The sequence below is a fragment of the Rhinopithecus bieti genome, unplaced genomic scaffold (genome assembly GCF_001698545.2).
Source record: "Rhinopithecus bieti isolate Rb0 unplaced genomic scaffold, ASM169854v2 scaffold_38004, whole genome shotgun sequence".
NCBI classification, from domain to species: domain Eukaryota; kingdom Metazoa; phylum Chordata; class Mammalia; order Primates; family Cercopithecidae; genus Rhinopithecus; species Rhinopithecus bieti.
Window position 1 is genome coordinate 1086138 of NW_016816095.1, and position 18715 is coordinate 1104852.

The following is an 18715-nucleotide window of genomic DNA, read 5'->3' on the forward strand; positions in this document are numbered from 1 at the left end:
CTAGTCTGGTGGGGGCACAGGGCTTGTGTTGGGAAGGAGAGGGAGGTCAGTTTAAAGGGTGGTGGCGTGTGACTGTGGAATCACTCTGAATATTGGCACTGGAAGATTTTGGACGCACCACTTTCCAGGTGTATAACCTGAACCCCAAGTGATGTTGGAGTTCTTATCACATGAACGCTGTATTCATAATGTCATCTGAATATCTGGCCTTTTCAAGAATACAAGAGCTTTGAGGGCAGAGACTGTAACTTACACATCTTTGCAAATGCCTATAAAACCCAGCACATCATACTGCTACTCAGTCACTGCTTTTTGAATGGGGGGAGCATGAACTCATTAAAGAAATGTGGTAACTATACCAATGGTTTAGTTCTCTGCAGTTCACCAGTTAATCAGATCAAAACTGGTGATCAAAACGAATCAGAGTATGAACGTAGGTGAGTCAGGCAGCTGGATGAGATGGCTGCATAAAGAGCTCTGGAATTTGTTCTGTCCTGGGCACGGCCCTTATGAAAGAAACCAAAAGAAAAAGGGACTGGAAAAATATAGATAATATCCAAAGCTAGCAAAGGTGTCGGTAAACAGGCACTCAGATGCGATTCTCAGCGCAGGATAAACTGGCACGAACATTTAGGAAAGCAGTTTGGCAATGTGTATTCAAAGATGTGTGGCCTTTGAGCCAATCATTCCATGCAAGTGGATTTATCTTTATTTTGTTTATTTTATTTTATTTTTTTTTGAGACAGGGTCTTACCCTATCACCCAGGCTGGAGTGCAGTGGCATGATCTCATCTCACTATGACCTCTGCCTCCCGCATTCAAGCGATTCTCCTGCCTCAGCCTCCCAAGTAGCTGGGACTACAGGTGCCAACCACCATGCTCAGCTAATTTTTGTATTTTTAGTAGAGACGAGGTTTCACTATGTTGGCCGGACTGGTCTTGAACTCCTGACCTCATGATCAGCCCACTTAGGCCTCCCAAAGTGCTGGGATTACAGGCTTAAGCAACCACACCTGGCCGGATTTATCTTTAATGTCTGAATTAAGGGAGGGGCCAAGCAGGGAGGGCACCTGCATGGAAGGGAAGACCCACGGGGAATGTACAGCCAACAACGTCGAGGTAGGTGTCCATGTGGGGGCGGGGGAGAGAGGACACAGTAGGGTGGCAGAATCCACGTGGTTGGAGGGGGCATCTGTGTAGGGGCAGTGGAGGCAGCAGCCAGAGAAGGGTACCCAAGTCCAAGTAGTAGGATAGTGGGGCAGAGGGAGTGGGAGACTGGATACATGGAGGAGGAGGATTCTGTAAGTAAATATATTGACGGTGATGGGAGCTGGGTTTCTCACTACTAGACAGAACAGTTATAATTATGGAAAACAAGAAAACTAGATTGAAGTCTCAGGTGCAGAACTGAAAGTGGGGCAATTGATGTGAACTCACAGTTGCAAACTTTACAGGCGAGAAACGCCCTCCTGGCCGGTCACAGTGGCTCATGCCTGTAATCCCAGCACTTTGGGAGGCCAAGGTGGGTGGATCACTTGAGGCCAGGAGTTGGAGAGCAGCCTGACCAAAATGACAAAATCTCATCTCTGCTAAAACTACACAAATTTGCCTAGGGTGGTGGCACATGCCTATAATCTCAGCTACTTGGGAGATTGAGGCACGAGAATTGCTTGAACCTGGGAGGTGGAGGTTGCAGTGAGCCAAGATTGTGCCATTGAACTAGCCTGGGCAAAAGAGTGAGAATCCATTTGGAAGGAAGAAAGGTAGGAAGGAAGGGAGGGAGGGAAGAAAGGAAGGAAGAAAGGAAGGAAGGAAGGAAGGAAGGAAGGGAGGGAGGGAGGGAGGAAATTGAGCATCTTTTTAGTTTCCTTGTCCTCCATTTTTAGTTCCTTCTCTGAAATGTGTGTTTACATCTTTTGCCATTAAGAGTTTTGGGGATATTAGTAAACTTAGCCATTAATTCCTAATAAGTGTCATGAATATTTTCCCAGTTCTTCAGTTGTTTTGTTTTCTTTTGTTTTTTTGGAGACGGAGTCTCAGTCTGTTGCCCAGGCTGGAGTGCAGTTGTGTGATCTCGGCTCACTGTGGCCTCTGTCTCCTGGGCTCAGGCCATCCTCCTGTCTCCAGAGTTACTGGGACTACAGGTGTGCACCACTGTGCCTGAGTAATTTTTTTGTTGTTGCTGTTGTTTTTAGTAGAGACAAGGTTTTGCTATGTTTCCCAAGCTGGTCTCTAACTCCTGGGCTCAAGGAATCCTCTGTGCTGTACGGCAAGTATTTCCTCTTTTATTTTTTAAATAAATACAGATGGGATCTCACTATGTTGGCCAGGTTGGTCTTGAATTCCTGGCCTCAGGTCATCTTTGGGAGGCCACTGTGGCCTCTCAAAGTGCTCAGGATTACAGCCCTGAGCCACCATGCCCGGCCCCAGTTCTTCAGTTGTATGTTATTTTATAGCCAACCCAGGTTTAAAATTTTGTTCCAGCCGTTCCATTTTTCCCCCTGATGTTTTCTGGGGTTTTTAAATCGTGCTTACAAACAGCTTTCCTTTCTCATTACTCTACATCGATGCACCTGTATTTTTGTCACGGTTTCTTATTCCCGTGCACGTGCACAGTGTTCCATGCATCTGGGTGCTGCATAGAAGGCGTGCCCTGCTTAGCGACAGAGCCTGGGCGCGGGCTTCCTCCAGCACAGGGGGCAGGGGCTTGCCCTGGTCACTTAACCACCGCCTGAGCTTAGGCCAGTTCCTCCACCACTTCTGTCTCCATTTCCTCATCTGTTAAATGGGCTAACAGTAGAACCCACCTCAGAGGAGAGTCTAGAGGTCATCGTGGTGATCCACACCAGCTTAGAGCTGAGCCTGGCCCAGAGTACATGCTGAATCTAAACGCTCAGTGTGTTGTGTTGTGTTGTGTTGTTATGTTATGTTATGTTATGTTATGTTATGTTATGTTATGTTATGTGACGTGACGTGACGTTATGTTGTTATGCTCCACCATGATAGGCTTGAATCGGGGCCCAGCGTCCCCGGTCCCTGCTCCTGGCAGCGGGAGGGTCTGGATGGAGCCGCAGCAGGGGTGCCCGGAGGGCTGAGAAGCCCTCCCAGCTCTGCCCGCGACCGGCCGGGGAGGACCTGGGAGACACCAGACCTGTGGCGAGGTGAGCTGGGAAGGATTCACCGGAGCCGGGGCGAGGCTCACTCTCATCGCTAGGAGGCTCTGTTGCCACTAGGACCTTGCGATCTCCGACTTCGGGGCTTGCAGGCTGGTTCTCAGAATGCAGTCTCTCCCGGCCCGGCGGCCTCTTCAGCACCGCGGTCCCAGTGGGCTCGGCGTGCTTTTTAATGAAGGAAGTTAAACACACACGCTGTCTCTCTCACACAGAGTGCTTGAATAATTAACAAATCGAGGCTTAAGGACAGAGATTTCCTGGCTTTGGCTGGGTGGAAGCCAGAAACTTAAGGCGGGGGCTGGTGAGCTGCCGTCCGGGAGGAGCTAGGGGCGCGCGCCATGTGCAGGTGCTCGGGCCTGCACCCCTGCTCCGGAGACCTGGAGCGGGGCCAGCGCCCGGGTCGCCCAGCACCCGGCCAACTGGTACTTCCTCCGAGTTTAGGGAGTCAGCTGCGGGGACCAGCGGGGTCCAGTTAGGGGTCTGCAAACCAGCGGTTCTCGGCCTGTCCTCTTTTCCCGGCACTTGCAGCCTTTGTCCACGTGGTCATCATTGCCCCAAGTTTTCTGCTGTGCTGCACAGCCAGCACTTCCTCTTTTTCTTCTTTCTTTTTTAATTTAAATTTTGCCTTAAAAAAAAAAATAGAGACAGGGTCTCACTATGTTGGCCAGGCTAGTCTGAAACTCTTCGCCTCAAGTAATCCTCCTACCTGGAGCACTTCTTTTTTGTTGCAGCGACTGATCGCCGCTCTTCCTCTTCCCCACTTGGTTTGGATGGTAAAGTGCATCCTCCCGCCGCAGCCTGGGCTGGAAGGCGCTCCTTCAGGGGGCCCTGCCCTAATTACCCTAACTACCCTCATTTCTCACGCCTCCCTGGTCCCCGTGGCTGCCAAGCCCCCTCGGAGAACCCAAGGGCGCCTGCAAGTTCTGCCTCCTCTGGAGCCTTCGCAGTGGCCTGGGGTCCCCCTCTCCCCTCTTTCCTGAGCAGCAAACTTCTCTGCTCTTTCCTGAACGTCCCAGTCTAACATGCTTGGCTCTGAGCCTCCTCTTCATTTCAGTGTCCACTAAGCAGACATACCTATATGTTAGGGTTGGAAACTGGCCGGGTGTCTTTATTGGAGGGCAGGAGGAGGTCGTTCCTGTCTTCTTTATTAGGTTGTATATGTCCATCTCCATCGTGCCCAGAGCATCCTGCCGCACTGAATCTTTCTAGTCGACTCTTCTCTGAAAACTCTGTGGCTAAATTCTCTTTAAAACCTGTCCTTGTCCCAGCTACTGGGGAGGATGAGGCAGGAGAATCACTTGAACCCGGGAGGCAGAGGCAGAGGGTGCAGTGAGCTGAGATCACACCACTGCACTCCAGCCTGGCGACAGAGTGAAACTGTCTCAGAAAAAAACCGACAACAACAAAACCTGTCCCTGTGCCCTCAGATAGGGTTTCTCACTCCTGCTTCTCTGCACATCCTCTGAGGACTGTACATTCTATTACTGTTATTATATTAAATTGGTAGTTATTGAGTTACTTGTCTGTTCCATTTTCTAGACTCTAAGATCCCACATCTTATTTATTTTATGATCTTAGTAAGATATCTCACTATATTGATCTTTGTATCTACAGGACCAAATACAGTGCCTGAACTTGGGGGCTCCTTTTTTCTTTACATTTAGAATTTTCCTTCCATTTCTTACACTGTACGCCTCCCCTGCCTCACTCATTCTGTTTCTAGATGTCTGGTCGTGGGAAAGCTGAGTTTCTTAAGGACTGCCATGGAGAGTGTGAGCCTGCAGGGATTCTCCAGCTGTTTGCGTGAGTGTTTCAAGGGCACAGAGCCTAATGGATCATAGGGATCTTGTCCAGCTGTTGAACATGTCTAGAAAAACAAATTAAGGCAGAGCAGACCAGAAGTGCATTCCATCGTCAGTCCCCAGAACAGGTGTAGCACCTGTCATAAATCCCAAAATGACTCCTGGCACTTCCAGACCTTGGCTGTCCTTGTCTCTGTGCGTGGGAGTTTCTGTAGCAGGAGAAAGGCATGGCTGGGTGGGAGAATGAGGTGGCATAGTTTCCTTAGACCAATGTTAACATTAGCCTAAGGAAAATATTGTTAAGTAGACTAAGAAGGTGGGATAATGCATTTCAGAACCAAACCAAAACAATTATCTTAATTAATCAAGAAGACTTGCCTGTATGATAGATATGATTAAACTGGTCCAGGAGGAGGAAACAACTAACTGATCTGGAAGAAGAAAGTTAGGACACAGAAAATGGAAACAGAAACAGGAAGGAAGTGGGAAGTGTCAGCTTGTTCAATCTGAAGCAATTTACCCAGAACAAATTTAACCTGTGCTTCAAGGAACTTTCAGTGCTAAAGTGGATTTAACTACTTGTTTACAGGTTACCTATGACTTGTCCTTTGAAATCCATCTTCTCATAGGTCTGTGATATGGCATCACGAAAAACCCTCAATCAAGACACTGTGCTAGCCTGCCCATGCTGCTAGCCTGACTCAGAAGGTACTAGAACATTCTACACTTCCTCTGTGTGTCATCACAGTTTCCAGTGATCATTCTCATTTAGATAAAATCTCCACTTTAAGTTATCAATGTTATTTTCTTGAATACATTTGTATCTTCAAATTCAACGCTTTATGAGAAGTTTCCTTTTGTTGTGAAATAGAGAACATGGGTTAAGGAAAAATAAAGGTGAAACCAGGCGCTGGTACAGTTAAAATTAAATCTCTAACAGGATCTCCTTTTTAAAGCTTCATGCCTATTAATGTACATACTCACACTATATACATGTTCTGTCTCCTATGTTTCACCACTGTATTAATGTGTTGGAATACCAATTTGTGATGAACTATAATATTCCTACTTACAAATTGGGAGGGTTGAAGTTAGGAGAAGGAACTTTAAAATTTGAAAATAAAAATTTGAGCATCTTCTATGCTTTTGAAAATTCTATCTTTATGGCCAAGAGCTATGTTGGTATTGTGGTATTGAAGTATATCTTGGTTTTGTGAACGAGGACAGCATTAGAGTTCCACTGTCGAATTCTCCATGTAGCACTTTCTTCTTCCTAAGGTGCTTTGTAATGAAGCAGGGGGAATAAAGACATTTTGAAAGTCTTAGTTATTCATGGCCTTGCTCCCAAGCCAAGAATCCAAGAGCCCCTGAAATTTCACATCAGCCACTTGGAATACAAACCCTAAATCTCCCTCTTACCTTGGAGAACAGTAGTTTTGCTATCTTGTGTCACTGCCAAGGCAGGACTGAGCCACGCTGAAATACAACCCCAGGATTGTAGCATTTCCCCGCGGGGATACCTGAAGAAGCCCAGGCAGAAGAATAAACATGTATAGGGTAGGGTTTGTTTTCGACAAGATCGGAGGAGGAATGCTAGCAAGATTTCTTAGTTTTCATTCATTACTTGGGCGTTCAAAGAGACCTTTTTTCATGTCTTTTTCCATTGCTTTGCATTGGCTCAAGAGACAGGCCAGGTAGGAGTTTATTAGGATTTGGTGAACCATCCCAGGTGAGTTCATGTGGGTAGTCCTGCAATGCAATGCATTTGGACGTCACAAATAAAGACCCACAACATGTCCATAAGAACAGCGAGAAGCGAGTTTCCTGATTCTGAGTTCTCCCCAGCCTTGCACACCCACAGTTGGCTCAGAGGGGAGATTTGCTGCCATTAGGGTGAGGGCAGTTGCTGTAAAACTTCGACGCAGGGCCAGTCCTGCACAGAGGCAGTGCTCCTGCTGGCCTGTGGGGAGTGGGTTTTTCCTCCAGTCCCAGCACAGCTGCCCCTCTGTAGACCTGGCTTTGGGCCACCTTGAAAGGAGAGCCATAATCATGGCAGTTTATTGAGAGCGGCCTCTCTGCCCAGGGGGCCGTCCTGAGGACTTTGATCCTCACCGCTAAGAGGCGGGTACTACTTTAATCAGCAATCCATAGATGAAGAAATGGAGGCACAGAGAGGGTAAGTGACCTGCCCAAGGTCATGCAGGTCTTACATGGAGGAGCCGGGATCCCAGACCATTCCCGGGAGCCTGGAATCCCAGATGGGTGGCAGGGATGGCAAGGCCTGGCTGAAGAGTGTGGACAGAGAAGCCAATGTTGGCAAAGGTCTGGTGCAGTGAATAGGAGGGAGGCTGGGCTTCCAAAGGGGAGCTGAGCAGTTGATACAGGATCTAGGTTCCGATTGCAGAATTAACACTAGACTCGGGGAAGCACCACACAGGAGTTGATTATGTGCTCAGTTTTTCTCTTAGGTGAATTGTCTGCTCATATGCTCTGTCCATTTTCTTGTTGGGGTTTGCTGCCCCTCTTAACAACTTGTCCACTGTCTACTCCCTCAGGACAGGTGCTTTTGCTGTATTGTCTGCTGCTGCACATCCAGCACATAGCAAGTACCTAGCATATAGTAGGTACTCAAGAAATATTTGGCAAGGCCAGGCGCAGTGGCTCACACCTGTGATCCTAGCACTTTCGGAGGGCAAGGCAGGCAGATCAGGAGGTCAGGAGTTCGAGACCAGCCTGGCCAGCATGGTGAAACCCCCCGTCTCTACTAAAAATACAAAAAATTAGTTGGGCATGGTGGCACTTGCCTATAGACCCAGTTACTCGGAAGGCTGAGGCAGGATAATTGCTTGAACCTGGCAGGTGGAGGTTGCAGTGAGCCGAGATCACGCCACTGCACTCCAGCCTGGGCAACAGAGTGAGACTCTGTCTCAAAAAAAAAAAAAAAAAAAAAAAAAAAAAAAAAAAAAAATTTGCCGAATGAAAGAAACATTAACTCATTGTCTGTCATTTTCTAGCTTATTGTGTTTTAAATTAATTTTTATGTGCCTGCGTTTTACATTTTATGTAGCCAAATTATCTTTTTCTTTGTACTTTCAATGTTTCCAAAGTTCTTTCCCAGCCATAGGTCATATAAATATTTAGCTATTTTTTCCCCCAGTTTTCTTATTGTGACTTTTTTTTTTTTTTTACACTTACTGCCTTAATTTACCTGGAAAACAATGGGTCTTCAATTTTTTTTTTTGTAGCACTATTTATTGAATAATTCACCCTCCCACTGGTTTGTCTGTTCACTCTTGTGCAAGTATCACACCCTTATGTGTGCACATGTGTTTAATATATAATATGTATTTAGATATCTTTCAGTACATGTCTGCCCTCATTTACAAAATTTGATTTGTTTTTTTTTTTTTTTTTTTAGAGACGGAGTCTTGCTCTGTCGCCTGGGCTGGAGTGCAGTGGCCGGATCTCAGCTCACTGCAAGCTCCGCCTCCCGGGTTCACGCCATTCTCCTGCCTCAGCCTCCGGAGTAGCTGGGACTACAGGGGTCCACCACCTCGCCCGGCTAGTTTTTTGTATTTTTAGTAGAGACGGGGTTTCACCAGGTTAGCCAGGATGGTCTTGATCTCCTGACCTCGTGATCCGCCCGTCTCAGCCTCCCAAAGTTTGATTTGTTATTATGTGTTCTGACTCTAGAATTTAATCTAAAATATCAATTTAAGAATCATTATGATTTTACAATATTCACCGAAGACATGACTGGTAAATTGGTCACATTTTTGACCAATTTTCTTGGGTTTCCCAGGTAGACTGCAAATAATGACAGATATGCTGCTTGCTTTCCAGGGGTTCTGGAGCCTAGATCTGTCAGATCCAAAGCCTGTGCTTCTAACCACCATACAGAATTGCACTCCGGAGTGTGGTCTCGACCTAGAAGTGTTGTAACCATGTGATCCTGGGGAAGTCACTTCCTATTTTGAAAATGACAGAGTTTCATTAGTTTCTCTGACATGAATGACTGAAAAATGAACTTGGATACTCAGTGTAGCCCAGACTTACCTGATTCTGGGATTATCCCTAGAACCCAGCATCTCTTCCAAAGTCATATGCATCCATGTGATATGGGAGGATGCGAAACTCAAAGGTGCTGGAGATGGTGCTGGCTGCATTTGCGTGTACAGACCCACACCTAGTTCCCCAACTTTTGAGCTGCATGAGGACCCAGACATACCTCAGAGATACAACAGAAAGCCAACTTACCTGAATCCTGCATTCTCTACTTCAAGTCCTGCAATCCCAGTTATATAGGTGATCTCTTCTTGTTATGATCTTTTTTAGGATGTTGACTTTCGAAACTTTATTTATTTATTTCTATTTAAAATCCCAGCCTCCTAAAAATATCCCCAGACGCTGGCTTGTTCCCATACATCCCACATCTTGTGAGGTGCTCTCCATCTTATAGACAGAGAACACCAAGATACAGAGAGGCTGGGCGTCCTGTACCAGCCAAAGTTGTGACTAAGTGGGACTAGAAGGCAGGAGTCTTGACCCAGAATCAAGTGGCCAACCATGGAGGGCTGCTATTCCCAGCTGCCATCATGCTGTAGCCTGGAGAAGTAACGATGGGATAAGAGTGTAGTGTGCACATGCAAGTATGATTGAATACAAGTCCCCTCCTATCAATGCCTACATTACAGAGAAAAGGAAGTGCAAGGTTGTTGACTGTCCAATAGCTAACTATTAGCAGGAAAGCCAGGTCAATCTGCAAAGGGAAAGAATTATTTCAACAGTTAAGAGTTCAAGATATGACACTAATGTCATGGGCGGGACTAGCTGGGTCCAGTGGCAAGGGCGATGAAGGAATTTCCCAAGACCATTGTAGGTAAAGAAAGGCAGATTTATTAGAGAAACTATGAAAATGTGTTGCAAAAAAGCAACAGGCAGCACAGCAGAGAAGGGGCTGTCTGCAAAGAGGCAGAGCCTGGAGGGAAGTTTTATAGGGGTCGCACTGGAGGGGCTACGTGCAGAAAGAGGGCGTTGTGCCCATGGAAAGAGGCCATTGTGCCCATGAATGAGGTCATTGTACCCATGAGTTGTGATTAGCTGTTTCTCAGAGCAATTGTTCATTATTCTTCCCCAGCTAGGGCCCCTCCCTACCTGGGGTCCCTTCCTCTTTGTTGCTTACTTATCTTATCAGGACTCCACAACTAATCCCCTCCAGTAAAGCCAAATCCACAGCCATTACTGCCAACCCTCATGATAAATGCAAACTGTTGACAATCAGACTGGCAACAGTAAGCACTGATTATTAATGCTCTTGGAAGGGGGAGGCGTAGACTGTAACACGGTGGGGATCCATTGTGGCCAAGACCTTTACACCACAATTTATCTACTAATGAGAAGGAGGAAAATGATTTGTGCTACTAAATTAGAAAAGACAAAGTAAAAGGAAGAGAGGAAGAGAGGGAAGGAGGAAGGAAGAAAGAGATGGAGGGAGACAGAAAAACACGGATTAAATTGTAGTTTGATCTGGCAAATTTAGTGAGGAAATGAAGTGAATGAGATTAGATTTAACACAGATGGTCCCTGACTTACTATGGTTTGACTTACAAGTTTCAACTTCACAATGGTGCAAAAGCAATATGCATTCAGTAGCCCCTCCACTTACCGTGAGATTACATCCAGGTAAACCCATGGTAAGTTGAAAATACTTTTTATAAAAAAATGCACTTTTGATTTAGGATAAAGTAATGCTAGCATAAGTGTATAGGTTAATGTAATACACCTAGGGAGAAATAATATTCCACAAATATTTAACAGGGAAGGCTGCTATTTAAGAAACAGCAATGTAGGAAAGAAGCAGGAGTAATAGTGAGTAATTACTTAGGGTACATATGAGCCCATAACATCACCACTGCAAAAAAGGACTGATGCTGTCTTGGGCTGTACGTACAAAAGGATCTCTTAGAAAACAGAAGTGGTAATAAGTGTTAAAGGAAAACCCCAAGGCCAGGAGCGGTGACTCACACTTGTAATCCCAACACTTTGAGAGGCCAAGGTGGGAGGATCACTTGAACCCAGGAGTTTGAGGCCAGCCTAGGCAACATAAGGAAACTCGCTATTAAAAAATTAAAAAATTAGACACCATCATAGCGCATGCTTGTAGTGCCAGCTATTCCAGAGGCTGAGGCGGAGGATCACTTGAGCCAGGAGGTTGAGACTGGAGTAAGCCATGATGGTGCCACTGTACTCCAGCATGGGCGACAGAGTGAGACCCTGTCTCAAAAAAAATTAATTAATTAATTAAAAAAAAATTATGCCTTAATTGTTCTTGTGAGTGAACGAAGACTTGGCACCCCTTCCCGAAGGCGTCAGTGGCCTTCCTCGGAGCCAGATGCCACTCTCCAAGGCCACACTTCAGTCTGTTTCCGAAGAGCATTGCTGCGAGTGGGTTGGAACTCTGGTGCCTTACCCCACATGCCCTGCCCCCCTTGCAGATTCAGGCTGGCTCGTCCACAGTCTGCTTCCGCTGGGTGTCAATTCTCCTTTCCGTCCCTGCTACTCTCTCTGACTGCCTGCCCCGGAGTCAGTCCACTGACTGACTGATTGTTCCACTTCTTTTTTTTTTTTTTTTTGAGACAGAGTCTTGCTCTGTCATCCAGGCTGGAGTGCAGTGGTGTGATCTTGGCTCACTGCAACCTCCACCCCCCAGGTTGAAGTGATTCTCCTGCCTCAGCTTCCCGAGTAGCTGGGACTACAGGCGCCCATCACCGCATCCAGCTAATCTTTTTTTTGTGTGTGTATTTTTAGTAGAGACCAGGTTTCGCCATGTGGGCCAGGCTGGTCTCAAAACCGTGACGTCAGGTGATCTGCCCAATGTGGCCTCCCAAAGTGTGGGATTACAGGCATGAGCCACCATGCTCGGGTCTGTTCCACTTCTTTCTATGGTTTCAGGCTGCCCCTCACTGGCCTCTTGCTGCAAATCTGCGGGCAGCTCGACCACAACGCAGACCATCGTGCGAAGCCTGGGGCTCAGTTGGTGACAGGGTCTCCGATGAACATTTTACTACAGGGGCACTAGTCCTTTTACACTTCATGTTCCTTCTCTTTTTTTTTAATTGGTCGCAATTATTAAGAAACATTACCCTGAAATGTCACTGTGATGTGACTGTTGAGTTGAAAACAAGGACCAAATAATATTCCAAACTTAGAATCTTGCTTAACTTCTTCCGAAAAGAGAACTCAGCCATAACGGTGAAAAATACAATCTTCTGGACTTGTTAGCAGAACAGACCACTGAGGCTTACTCTTTTTTTTTTTTTTTTTTTTTTTTTTTTTTTTTTGAGATGGAGTCTCGCTCTGCCGCCCAGGCTGGAGTGCGGTGGCCGGATCTCAGCTCACTGCAAGCTCCGCCTCCCGGGTTCACGCTATTCTCCCGCCTCAGCCTCCCGAGTAGCTGGGACTACAGGCGCCCACCACCTCGCCCGGCTAATTTTTTTGTATTTTTTAGTAGAGACGGGGTTTCACCGTGTTAGCCAGGATGGTCTCGATCTCCTGACCTCGTGATCCACCCGTCTCGGCCTCCCAAAGTGCTGGGATTACAGGCTTGAGCCACCGCGCCCGGCGAGGCTTACTCTCTAATGCCTGAAGCAGTCAGGCTCCCGGAGAGTTTGGGCTAACCTGGCCCTCACCCTTCCAAATGTCATTCCCCTTCCAAAAGAGGATTTCTCAAACTATGGGGGAGGAAAATCGCCAGAGGACTCCTCAACCCTGTGAATATTTTCACAGCTTTTACTCTGTCAGCTTTCAACAGGGGTTCTACACGCATTTTGAGTGGGAAAGTTCTCAGTTGTGAAGGACTGTCTGGCACATTGTCAAACATCAGCATCCCTGTACTGCACGCAGTAAATGCCAGTTTGTAGCCTAAGGCAAATAACAAATGCTCCCATACATTTCCAGGCACTCCCTGAGAGAAAGGTACTGCTCAGGGTTGGAAACCATTGGTGGTGCCTGGGGCCAGAGTGTGAGAGCAAACTCTCCCGCCTTTGTGCAGCTCGGGCCTTTGGAGACAGCCTCTCCCTATTTGCAGGTCCCTTCTATGATGATTGAGTTGTGGTGTATAAGCTTCTAGCAAGATGCCTAGGCTAAATACACACTCTGTAAATATTTGCTAATTAATTGTCATGTCTTGCTTATTATTATATGCTCATTGAGACCAGAAATTTCACATCCTCTATGTTGTGAAAAGCCCTAGGCAGACTTAATGCAATGCTATGCTACTGAGAAGCACTCAGGAAATATTAATTGCTATTGATGAAAGTAGCAACTACTTTAATTTAGATGCAAACAATCAAAAAGGGCTAAATACCCTTGGCTCTGTGCCTCAACTGCATTTGGAGAGACTGATTAATACAGTCCTACAGTTAACTAATTGTCTCTCCATCTCTGGCATGTTACCTAAACTTGGGTGCATTCAGGTCACCCAGCAGTTGTGTAGGTGGGTGAGAGCCTTTCTTGAGTTGCAGCCAGAGAGCCAGACTATTTGCCGCAGAACTAGACTCGTAAGGAATGGAAAACTTGGTAAATATCCCAAAGTAGTAGAGAGGAACCAGGCCAGGCCAAAAGATGGGGGCATCCCGAGAGGCTGGGGGGCCACAAGGTGAGGTATGTGTAGCAAATGCCAGAACCTGGGCATTCGTTGGAGCCAGGAGAGGGGTTGAAATAGGGTTGGGGCCAGTGGGATGCATCCCTTTCCCAGCCCCTGCACTCCTTGGAGCTCTAGTTCCACCTGAAAATTCAATCATTGTCTTGCTGAGTGCAGGCGGGATACGATCCACGATGAGCAGCAAGGATCCAAATTTCCACCATTCTCAGGAAGTCAGAATCCGGGGTCTGACTCCTGGCCCGTAGGAAGGCATGGCAGCTTTATTTCCCAGGATGACTTCTGAAGTATCAGGGAAAAAGTCCACTGCAGGACTAAAGCTTTATAGAGAATGAAAGCCACTGCCAGTTTTAAAACAAAAAATAAACTGATTGTCATGAGCAGTCATGGGTTTATGGGTTTATTGATTTCTGCTGAATATCTGGGTAACCTGGGTTCATTTGCAGTTTTGAAGATGATACTCTCATTTTGTCCTACTTTTATACAAGAGAGAATAACATTTGCAAATGGCTTTGACTCATCTGATCTGAATACCCTCAAATATCTGGCAAGATGAAATCTGGTTTGCTCTGAAGAAAAAGTAGAGGGAGTGAAGGATTGGGTTTTAAGTACAGAGTTGACCTAAAACCAGTCACCTCCCCTTCAATTTATTTCCCCAGGTCCAAATGGCAATTCCTTTTTTTTTTTTTTTTTTTTTTGAGATGGAGTCTCGCTCTGTCACCCAGGCTGGAGTGCAGTGGCGCGATCTCAGCTCACTGCAAGCTCCACCTCCGGGGTCCATACTGTTCTCCTGCCTCAGCCTCCCAAGTAGCTAGGACTACAGGCGCCCGCCACCATGCCTGGCTAATTTTTTGTATTTTTAGTAGAGATGGGGTTTCACTGTGTTAGCCAGGATGGTCTTGATCTCTTGACCTCGTGATCTGCCTGCCTTGGCCTCCCAAAGTGCTGGGATTACAGGCGTAAGCCACCGCGCCCGGCTCTGGCAATTCCTTTTTAATTAGCCTGGGGTGTTAAAGAAAGCTACATTTTCTTCTTCTTCCTTCCCAGGTGGTCAGGATTCAGTGCAGTAAATTTTGGCTGTTCCCCCTTCCTGGAGCAGAGTGACAAGAACCCAAGACAGGAGATTCAAATGACTTTGCTAGAGGTCACTTTGGGGGAAATGTTTCAAAGGTAACCCTCCCTGCAGGGAAAGCTAACGCTAGTCTTCTGTGCAACAGGTAGGCGTCTGAATATGCGAATGTGTTCGGAATGCGAACTCTTGGGAAATGACATGTCAAGGCGAACTTGTCACTACGTGGAGGAGAATGAGGGTACCTGCCCCCAGAGGACTGTCTCTCCTTTCTGTCCCCTTAAGCCAGTAGCTCCTCTAGGTCGCCTCCTGAGAGTGTCACCAAGGTGTGTGTGAAGTAAGAGGACTGCTCTCATATTTGCAGAAAAACGAATGTGTGCTGGGTGTGGTGGCTCTTGCCTGTAATCTCAGCCCTTTGGGAGGCTGAGGTGGGCAGATCACTTGAGGTCAGGAGTTCGAGACCAGCCTGATCAATATGAGTGTCCACCTCTCAACAGAGAGGAGACCCACAGTGGGTAGCTCCTTTATGCAGGCAGGTTGTCCCAATGAGTGTCCACCTCTCAACAGAGAGGAGACCCACAGTGGGTAGCTCCTTTATGCAGGCAGTTTGTCCCAATGAGTGTCCAGCTCTCAACGGACAGGAGACCCACAGTGGCTAACTCCTTTACACGGGCAGGTTGTTCCAATAAGTGTCCAGCTCTCATTGGAGAGGAGACCCACAGTGGGTAGCCCCTTCTGTAGGCAGGTCATCCGGACTAGTGTCCAGCTCTCAGTGGAGAGGAGACCCATGGTGGGTAGCCCATTTCCACAGGCAGATCATCCCAATGAGTGTGTCAGCCTGAGTCTGGGGTTTTTATGTGCTCAGAATGGAGGAATGTGCTGATTGGTCCATGGGTGGCCACAGGCAGGCCTGGAAAAAGCACCATCTGATTGGCCAAATGGTCACCAATGAAGTTCTCACTCTGGGCTACTAACTTTACCTGGAATATCACCTGGATATACAATCTGATATTGTATATCGTTCAGTGCAGCCATGGCATTTCATTCCGGAGGTCTCAGAAGGGATGGGCCAAAGACAATTCCAGGGCTCTCCACATTCACAAGATTTTCCTTTTCATGGAGCGTCACTCTGTTTAGATGCGCCATCAGGGATCAGAGGGTTTCACAACGAGTAGGTGTCAGTAGTTTCAATGCTTCATGAAGGGTTTCCAGTTACTCACTAGGATCCATAGTTTTGGCAGATTCTATAAACTTAGGGTAGACATCATGTGTAATTAGTGAAACTGGCAAATCCCTGAAGTGCGGTTTCTGAGTTCCAGTGATAATGCTGACATCTTCGTATGTGTTCACAGAAATAGCTGCTTTCTCACCACCTCTGTCAAAAGCCGTCTTGACATCAGTTAGGTCACTAAATCCTGATACATGGTATAGCCCTTCAGAATTGGGACTTTCAAACTCAATCTCCCTGTTGCACATGTCCACCACCCTTGGCCACTTAGCAGTGTGTGCTTTTGACAAGCACTGTAAGGTCACAGCTGGACACGTTGGCATGCCTCAAGCCTGGTTTCCAGTCATTTGGGACCATGTGGGGTCACTGCTTGTGAACACTGAAACCAATCCACATGGTTCACTCCCTGAGCAATGAGACCATACATGAGAATGGCACAGTATTCACACTAAGCATGGGCCTCTCGATCCATGGACCTTGAAATTGTGAACCTTTTCATATTTTGGAATTTGCTCGTTTTCTTTCAGAGTTGCTCTTCTAATAAGTGATGTTGGTCTTTTCTCCAACACCTCATCCTGGCCTGTAGAATCTCACCATGTGTCTCTTTCAGGACTGGCATATATGTTTTGCCAGCAGACTCTCTGTTGAAGGTTGTGCATCCTATGTGTTCATAAACTGGGTTTATCATCACCTTGGCAATGTATTCTGCTGCCTTGTTTCAAGAGAGAGAGTAATCAAGCCATCAATTACCAGATTGTGGGTGGACGCACAGTGTTTCTCCCCAGCAAAGTGATTTCCATTGCACTAGAGCCTCAAGTTTCTTGTTTGACTTCCCAATCTGAAAGCCAAAGTGTAGGGCTCTGGCTGTTGCTGCCTCTCCCCATGATGTATCTCCCTCAGCCACACTCAAGAGCTGGTCGGCTGCTTCTCCAGAGATCATGCCGTGAAACTCTCTTCCATGATACTTCAGGCTGTTTTCTTCCTCAAAAGTACAGATAATCCTTCAAGGATGAGGGGCTTCCTGTTGTAGCTGATATAAGGAAGATTTCCAAATAGGAAATCGATTTTCATCTATATCAAAGAGGGTCAGGGCTGATCTTTTTTTTTTTTTTTTGTCCTCCATATATTCAAGAACATGGATAGCATCACAGCATTTTTTGCAAAAAGACTCTACTAGAAAACAGGACTATTGCCCCAAGTTTGTTTGTTTTTGTTTTTGTTTTTTTTAAATATTGAGTTGGTCTTGAACTCCTGGCCTCAAGCAATCCTCCTCCTTCAACCTCCCAAAGTGCTAGGATTACAGTCCTGAACCACTGCACCCAGCCACAGCCAGGTATTTTTTTTTTTTTTAATGATCGCCCAACTTATTTTATTATTTACTTATTTATTTAGGATGTAACCAACAAACATTTATTTTGCACAGTTTTGGAGGCTGGGTACCAGCAGACTGGTGTCTGGTGAGAGCATCCTCCTGGTTTGCAGATGGCCATCTTCTCACCACATCCTCAATGAAGCCTATTTGCTCCTTCTGGAAGCTTCCCAGGGGTCTGATGAGAAAATCACTAGCATCGTGTACCATCATCTTCACTTTCTCTACTTTTTTCGAGCAATTCAACAAATTCCTTGAAGGATTCAGTGATGTTAATATCATCATCAAGTCAGAGTATCTCCAATGAAATCAAACTGAAATGACTGCAGCATCTGGGAACATTTCTGACCTGCAGAAGAGTAATGCTCACTAGCTCATTATAAAGGATATTACAAAGGATCCAGATGAAGAGACGCATGGGGTGAGTATGGGGAAGGGGTGGGGAGCTTCCATGCCTTCCCCAGGCATGCCACCCTCCAGGGACCTCCACATGTTCAACTATTGGGAAGTTCCCCCAACTTATTTTGAATAAATTTTTTTTTTTTTTTTTTTGAGATGGTGTCTCGCACTGTGGCCCAGGCTGGAGTGCAGTGGCTTGATCTCGGCTCACTGCAACCTCTGCCTCCTGGGTTCACACTATTCTCCTGCCTCAGCCTCCCAAGCAGCTGGGACTACAGGTGCCCGCCACCACGCCTGGCTACTTTTTTGTATTTTTAGTACAGACAGGATTTCACCGTGTTAGCCAAGATGGTCTCAATCTCCTGACCTCGTGATCTGCCTGCCTCGGTCTCTCAAAATGCTGGGATTACAGGCGTGAGCCACTGCACCCGGCCTAAATAATTCTTTATGGTAGTGCACGTATACCTGAAGGAACCATTGGATAGGCAGTTGCTAATGTTTGAAAAACAGAAGCTTACACATAGCTTACAAAAAATAGCTTATGTGTAACAGCATGTGGGGGAGTCCTCACTGGAACTGTGGTCTTCTGTGGTCCACAGTGGAGAAGCAGGACAGGCCCAACAGAAATGTATTTTCCAAGGTCTGAGGAGCTTCCCAGAGAGGGGCTCAGCCTGGGTTTTTGCTGGAGAGCTCTATGTGCAAAGGCTGGGGAGCTTCCCAGAGATACTCATCCAGAGAACAAGAAACTGGCCCCGAAGAGGCCCTGAATGCTGGGAAGGGTGGAGCTCTTACTCCAGTCAGTTCCTGGCCAAGGCTACTGCACATACATGAGCCTAGAGAGAGAGAGAAGGTCAGAGTGAAAACCAGAAAGCTTTGCCTCCATAGGCTCTATCAACTACTGGGGCTGGGCAATAGCACCTTGGGACCCACGCCTGTTGGGAACAGGCCTCCAAATCTGGCCATAAACTGGCCCCAAAACTGGCCATAAACAAGATCTCTGCAGCACTGTGACATGC

General features: G+C 46.7%; 1 pseudogene; it reads right to left on the reverse strand.

Moving 5' to 3' along the window:
* Positions 1 to 2987: 2987 nt before the first annotated feature.
* LOC108516735 (N-chimaerin-like) lies at positions 2988 to 17054 on the reverse strand (annotated as a pseudogene).
* Positions 17055 to 18715: the final 1661 nt, after the last annotated feature.